The sequence below is a fragment of the Apus apus genome, chromosome 2 (assembly GCF_020740795.1).
Source record: "Apus apus isolate bApuApu2 chromosome 2, bApuApu2.pri.cur, whole genome shotgun sequence".
Classification (NCBI taxonomy): Eukaryota; Metazoa; Chordata; class Aves; order Apodiformes; family Apodidae; genus Apus; species Apus apus.
The window spans coordinates 151768725-151776878 of record NC_067283.1 but is presented as its reverse complement, the minus strand read 5'-3'; positions in this window follow the sequence as shown (position 1 = coordinate 151776878).

The window sequence follows — 8154 nt, the reverse complement described above, 5'->3', positions numbered from 1 at the left end:
AAAACAACAACAAAAAAGGGTCCTTCCTTTAATAAAGGACAATGCTTTATCATAGGTAATAAAAGTGTTGAACAGCTCTGGGAGGCTGGGGCAGGAGTGAATTGTTCATTCCTAACAGATGGGTTGACAACCTTTGTTCAAGTCTGCCATTTCATAAGCCACCTTCTGCTTGAGTTGTTTCAAACTCATTTCCCCCATCCTCCTTTGCTGTTTTGCTATGATACCAGCTCTAGAGTATTTCAAAGAGTTGGTTTTATGTTTTCTTGAGGCTTTTCTTAATTATACAAGTACTTTTATGACTGATACCTGAAAATATAGCAGTTTACAAATGGGCTTATTTAAGCTTCTTTCTTTGCTATCCCACGGGTTTATTGCTCAGTGCATTTTCTGTTCTTGTCTTCACTCAAGTGACTTGTGCATTTCTGAGGACTTTCTTCTTTTTAATTCACTATTCTTCCTTTTTTATTGCCACCTTTGACTTATTTTTTCCTTTTCAGGAGACACCTCTCTTGTCATGTTTTCTTCCCTTAGCATCCTTTTTATTTCCCTTAGCAGCTGTCCCCAGACTATGGGCCAAGACCCCAGCAAGGCTGTGGCAGTTAGGAGTGGGCTATAAAATTAAGTTGCTATTTTTAGATGCCATGATACAGGAAAGTCAGAGAAATGCTGCTTTCCAGGACACCATCCAATCAAGCTGTATCCTAACATAAGGAGACATCACCTTTCTTTCAGCAGTTTCTGAGCTAAGACTGGTAACAGCAAGTAGCAAAACAGATAAAGCATAATTTAACTTTATGCCAGATTCCACTAGTATGATAAACAACTGAAACCACTTTACTTATAATTACATTTTTCCTGATTTCTGTGTCTGTGTTTTTTGCTCCCTCTCTCTCTCCCAGAGAGTATTTTTGAAGGTAATAACCCATAAGGCAGGTTCTAGCCAGGCAAGAAAGCCAGAGGGAGCTTGCAGGTATACTGAGTTTTGGGGAGTTTGTCTCCCCAGTTGGAGGAGTTGATGGCAGCTTTGTAGGTCTTCAGGATTCATAAGGAAAAAAAGAATGAACCAAAATAGGAAAAAACCTCACCCTAACTAAGCAGGAACAAGCTGTGTTAACCAGTGTCACTTCTTCCCTTAGCTGTTTGTCTTTTCCTTGTCTTCATTAATGACTTGAGGATTCATCATACCATGGGCTGGAGTCCCCTTAAATAATTCCTGTGGCACATGGCACACGGATGGGCACAGGCCCAGGGCAGTGGTTGTGCCACTAATCTGTGGGGCATTTAACCTCTCTTGAGTCAGTCTGCCTTGAGCAGAGAGGCCCAGTATGTCTGGAGATGGGTCCTTTCTGCTCAAGATGTCATGATGGGTCACCTCACCTAGTTTTGTCTGGTGGAGACTCTTCTGCTTAGCCAGTCACCCCTTGCTGCCTTCTTAAGAGCTGATGAAATAAAATAAGAGGTTGATTTATCTGACCTGTTTGAAATGTGTTACTCTCTGGAGCGTTTGTTTTCCTGTATGAATTAAAAAAGAGCTGGTAGGTGGTTTATTCAGATATAGACAACTAGACTGTAAATCTCTATCTTTGGTTACACCCACAACATCCCTGGACAACCCTCTGCCACTGTCTCACCACTCTCACACTAAAGAATTTCTTCCTAATGTCTAACCAAAATCTCTCTTCCACCTTAAAACCATTACCCCTCATCCTATCCCTAAATGCCCTTATAAAAAGTCCCTCTCCAGCTCTCCTATAGGCTCCCTTCAGATATGGCCTTCCAGTACCTGGGGTAATGGTCTAAAGCTGGAAGAAGGGAAGAAATTCTTTAGTGTGAGGGTGGTGAGACACTGGCACTGGTTGCCCAGGGAAGCTGTGGCTGCCCCATCCCTGGAGGTGTTCAAGGCCAGGTTGGTTGGAGCTTGGAGCAATCTGATCTAGTGGGAGGTGTCCCTGCCCATGCAGGGGGGTTGGATCTAGATAATCTTCTAGGTCCCTTCCAACCCAAACCATTCCAGGATTCTATGATTCTATGATTAATCCCTGTAATTCCAATAAGGCCTCAGCAGAGGTAACTAGCAGGGCTGCATTCCCCACAGCCAGACTGGGGTGGCCCATGGCTGTTGACTAACAACACAGTGGCATCTCTCTCTTAATAAATTAGCACCGCAGAGAAGTTTTGTTGGGATTCCAGTGAGTGGTTTGGGTGAGCAGGAGGCTCTGGAATAGCTGTAGCAGGGTGATATGACCATTTTATCCCAGGTATGAGATTACGGATCTTTCAGGAGACCCGTGGTGTGACAGTGATGTCATGTAGCTAAGTGCTCCATGATGATGGAGATGATATAGGAAGTATCTAGCTGTTGAACTGCACATTATCTTAAGAAAGCTCTTCTTTCTCTCCTGCAGGGCCCATGCAGGAGGAGGGACTACACTGACTTTGGGAAATAGCCTTTGGATTGATTTAGTTGTCCCCCATAGGCAATTTAAGAAAATACTGACATGAAAACAGTGTTTCTCTTGCACTGATGCCAGCCAGCAAAGATGATTGCTCCAGTATGGCAACACATTTCTGTGTAACAGACACTTCAGTAAATGATCATTTTACTCATTCCTGTTATAAATGGGATAATTTTTATTAATTCTGATTTGTCATTAAGAGGCTTCACAGACCATGGATTTTTCCTCCTACGTTGCCTGAAAAAAATGACCTTTATCTATGAAGTCTCTCAATTAAATCACAATATTATGAATACTCTTGGTCTGTGCCTAGGTGGGAGGATCCATGCCAGTGTGCATACAGCTTTCCTGCCTCATTAGCAGCTCTTCTTGTTTAGCTAACTTGTTTGCCTGATCAGATGATAAGTGCTAATACCTTCCCTGTTCTGTGACATGATGCTGTATCAGATGGCAGTGAAGCTGAAGGGAGTTTTTCTCCTTAAATACCTTCTGTAAGAATGGGAAGGGTGAGGAGGTTGCTAATCCCCTTTGAATCCTTTCTGACTGTGTATTCATGGGATTTGGGAAATCCTGTCTTAGATTGTAAACTCTTTTAGGACAGGGATCATGTCTGGTAAACAAGGGATCCTTTGCTCCCATCCCAGTGGAGATAACGTGGGACAGGAGGGCTTTCCTTTGGGTGCAAGACTTGGACTGCTGGACTGAGCTTAAATGCTGCTCCGTCACAGTAACCTCATGCACAACAAATCTTTCAGTGTCTAAGCCCCCTCTGTGAAAAAAATAGCATTTTAAAGGCCAGGGGACACATGAAGAGCATGGTTGTAACCCTTTTCTCATTTCTCCAGGCTGTAATTTTAATTCAGATAATGACAGAGACTTACTGGGAGATGGATCCCGAAGGAAAACTTGAGGGGTGGTGGCACCTTGAAGATCAGATGAGGGGGCATTTTATTTCAGGACTTCAAAAGGCTCACTCAAGGTAGAGAAACTTGGAGGAGCTACCCTGGGAAAATCATGGGTAATTCCTTAGGGCAGTGACTGACTTTGAACTGTTGCCCTGCCAAAATCTCCCAAGGTGTTTTAAGAGGGACCACCACTTAAACCTGGCATGAGGATACACACAGTTATGCTTCAGGAGACTTCAGCAGACTAAAAGAGGAGATGGGAGATGTATTTGTCCATCCTATCCCTATTTATCCCACCATCTGTCTGTGTTGTTTATTCACTGACTACCTCCCCTTTCTTCCTGAAAACCTGATTCAGTAGCTTCCTGCTCCTGGGAGCTGTGTCCATGCCAAGAGCAGCACCCAGACTCCTGAGCAGCAAAGTGACCAGGAGGGTCTGGTAGGTTTTACACGACTCTCTGTTTTCTTCCTGGGCTTTAAAGAGGGTCAGTTGTCACCAGTTTATGCTTCTGGCATTGCTGCTGTTTCAAGTGTGTTGCTTGCTGCCAAGGGCAGAGTCTTCTTCCTATGCATCTGGATGATTATTAAGCTTGCTTTTTCCTTTTAAAAACCATCTGATGCACATGGAAGCAGCACAATCCTTTGGTTCTAGGAGCTGTGGAATCTTCTGTTTTACTGAAGATGGTCCTTTTAAACTTAGTGTTTCAAAAGACAAGCTTTTGGCCTTCTTGGAGAACTCAAACTGACCCACAAAAGACTTGCATTTCATCCCCTGGACCATAAAATCACTTTGATATGTACCACAAGAAGTGAAAAGAATGGGAATTAAAAGCTAAAATTTGCAAAAGGAAGTTGCCAAGTATTAGGTACGAGGGGCAAAATTTTCAAAAGGTCGTGCTAATATTTTCTTGGAGAATGGAGGAATCAGGTCCCCATGTCTTATTAAATAAATAAGTAAACCTGAGATTTGAGGGAGAATAAACACGTAAATCATCCATCAAGGACTCCACTGAAGTGAAAGTTTTAAGATGCATTTGAAAATGCAAACTGCTTCTTTTGGTGACCAAATATAAAAATAGTGATATGTACCTCTCTTTCAGTGCCTGCTTGTGTGACACAGGCTGTGGGGTCCCAAATCCCAAGCTTTAAATGAGAAATGTTGGGGATGAAAGTCAGAAGATTTTAAAGGTTACAGAAGAAACCTGGACGTGTGGGAACTCAGGGACTGCTTTATAATACAACTTTGTATTTAAGGCATAGACATCTCATTCTCCAGGGTCTCTTATTGTATCACCTGAGTTTGGGGAAAGGTCTCTGACCTTGTTCACACTGACACTTTTTTTGACAGTAAAAATTGATTTTTTCAGATATGGTTTAAACTATGTCTGAACAGGATGGGAAACAGTGATAGGAAAATTAATGCAATCCTTCCCTTTGGTTTAATGCTTTCTGGAAATAAATCTGTGAAGTCTAAGAAGGGCTCTGTCACTAGCAATAGTTATCTGTGATTTAAGGTTTTAACAGTGTGTTTGGTGTTATACAGACTTAAGTGGAAAATGACTCCCAATTTATTGAGGCCTCTACTGTGGTGTCTTTATTTAGGGGCAGATTCTGTCAGTCCAATAAAAAAATTATGGAGTGCTTTCATCTGCTAAGAGGCATGCTGAGATACCAGTGGGATTGTCTGAACATCGATCTTTTTGCAAGCTGTGTTACTAAATCAGCAGAGCTAGCAAAGATTTAGTCATTTCTGAATCACATAATTCAGAATGTGGTATTTAAAAAAAATAATCATTGTCTGTGTTGTCTTTCACTGACGTGATGAGTTCAGTTCATAAACACATAACTTCTTAAATACAGAACTTTTCAGATACTTTCAGTAATTGACAAAATCTGTATGTTTAAAATTAAGACTTAAATACTGCACTGGAACAGGCTGCCCAGGGGGGTTGTGGAGTCTCCTTCTCTGGAGATATTAAAGACCTGCCTGGATGCAGGTGTTCATGAAGGTAACATGCTCTGAGTGAGCCTGCCTTAACAAGGGAGTTGGACTGGATGATCTCTAGAGGTCCCTTCCAACTCTGACAATTCAGTTTTTTAAAAAATGTGTGTAAGACAAGTTAGAAAAAAATAGTGCAGTCAGTCTGATCTGTGCAGCAAAAGCAGGTGAGCTGGAGCATTTCTGGCAATATCCTTGTGAGCCGATTGCACCAGGGAATTCTTGAAGTTGCAGACTAGAAGCCACTGGCTCTGATGGCTAGGCAGCACTCTGAATTAAACAGGTATCTGCATTCCCCAGTACATGAGGGCTGATACTGGGACCAGCACAAAGACTGGTCTGCAGATGAGAGGGATGTGGAGCAGTGCCAGGGTGTTGTCCTGGTCCAGGCAGGCAGTGAGGGCAGCGATGGTGGGAGGCCCCACAGCGGGGATTGCCCTTCCTTACCATCCTTCTCCTCTGCCTTTGTGGTGACTGTGAAGCTGGCTACTTTAGTCCCTGGGAGGGGTAGAGTAGATCCCAAGTTCTGCCCACATCCTGCCTGTCCCTGCCTGTTTACTTGCAGGGCTGTAGCCTGCAAGAAAGGCATTCCTCTGCTGCAGGACAGAGCTCAGAAATAAGGTAGGTCTTACATGGCTGAGAGCCACGTGGTGGGAAAAATACTTTTCCCTCCTCTCATTCTTCTCCTAAGATGAGGAATGAGGGAATTTAATCCAGTCCTAGGTGAAATCTTTGCATTTCCCCTGGAAATGTTCCCTGCACTGGGAGATTCACACTATGCAAAGGCAATGTTCCTATTTATAACTTGTGGTTGAAGAGAAGTCTCTCATCAAGTAGAAGAGTCATTTTAGAGTAACTGTGGAATGGCTTTAAATGCCTTGGTAACATATTTGTTTGAAGAACTTTTCCTCTGCAGAAAGGTGGGTCATTGTCAGGGTCTGTGTGGCTTTATGCATACTTTATACTTGTGTAATTCCACTGGGCTTGGTGTTTTCTTGTTTTTGGTTTTGTTTTTGGTTTTTCTTTTTTAATTTACACTAAGACGTGGAGTTACAACTACACATCAGGATGGAGCCAGGCTCTGAGATACCAGAGATTTGCTGCTATGAAAAAAACGAATTGATTCCTGCTATTTGGAATCTGATGAAACTGAAATGTGTTAAGGCTGAACACTCAGCCTGCACTTGCATGATCTTTCCAATAACTCAGGTTCTTTTGAAGTCGTTTGAATGTCCTGACTTTCCTGTTCTTGAATTGTTGCCAGTGAAACTGCGTCCTCCTGGTGTAATTCATAGACAAGAGTCATAAAGCTGACAGTCTTGTACATTGGTATGTGAGAAAGAAATCTTCTTGCCTCTAGGATGTTATTAGGAACAAGATGACAACTTGTGAATATTTTCCAGGTATCATAATGCTTTAATATCTTGGAATGTTGAATAACGTTGGTGATAACATCACAGCAATGTGTGACAGAAATAGTGTTGCTGTTACACTGAATTGCAGCTGTCTTTGTTCTAGCTTAAGGTGGACATTGAAAATCCTAATGCTGAAACCTGTGTTACAGCTTTTAACATTGCTTTTTGTCTTCTAATGCTTTCCACCTTACAGGAACTTCACCTAGGAAGTACTTAAAACTAGGGAAAACACTGGTCTGATAGCTATCCGGTGGCATTTCTGTGGAGATAACAATATTTTATAAAAGTAATGGACTAGCTTTTCTAAAAAGCATCCCCAAGCAAAGCTTTTCTAAGAAATCTAATTGTAGAATACGAAGGATATTTTTTTCTAGGGTTTTTTTTTGGTTGGTTGGTTTTTCTGTGTGTGTTTTTTGTTGGGTTTTTTTTTTGTAGTAAACTCTTCATAATTAGTCAAGTCACAGGCAAGTTAGACAAGCTGCTACATGTGCATAAATGAATCAAACTAATGTAGTGGTGTGGAAAAGTAAGAAGCTGCCCATTGTCAGTGAAGAGAGGATCAGGGGCTGTGACAGCAGATACGCTTTGCAATTTGCTCTGACAAATGTTTTTCCACAGACTTTAGCAGTGGAAGGTCTGCATCAGGACTGCAGGCTTGCATTACACTCTCAGTCCTTTCTCTGTTTCTTACACCTCAGAGGGAAATAACATTCTGCCTTCCCAAAAAAGGAGACCAAATGTGAAGTGCTAGTGTATATCTTGGTCAGGCTTGAGAGTCTTAAGTTATTGTTCATGCAGAGGGGAGCACCAGAGAGAAGAGTCAAGCCCACAGCAGCCTTCTGCTCAGGTGGTTGATTTGGAGAATACAGGGAACAAGCAGCACTCTCACCTGGTCTCACATATTTCAAGGGGGAGAAAAAATCCCATTCAACAGGTAAATGTTAAACATGGCTATTGTACTATGATGCCAATCATCTCGAGAAGACTGTGCCAAGGAAAAGCCTAAGTTATGTGAGACCAAAGCTTTCATATCCCAAGTAGTATTGAAGGTTTGTTGCTTTGCAACACTTGGTAGTAAGTAAATGTAGCAAGACCAGAATTCTGGTACGACAGAAACTTCTCCAGCTCTAAAAATTAAAGGTTCTTCAGGATTATTTCTTTTCCCATCCCCTTTACAGTGTTTTGGGACTTAAACCAGTTACTGCTTTAAGTGTAATTCTCCTCAGATATCCGATTTGCCTGAGAGATGTTAGAGTTTCTGCTGGCATGGTGTTACACTGGAAATGAAAGCCACAGTTCAGCAGTTTAGATTTAAGCCTGCCGAATTTTGGAGAGAAAATTCCTTCCCTGAATTTGGGAGTCACCCCAGCAACTCACAT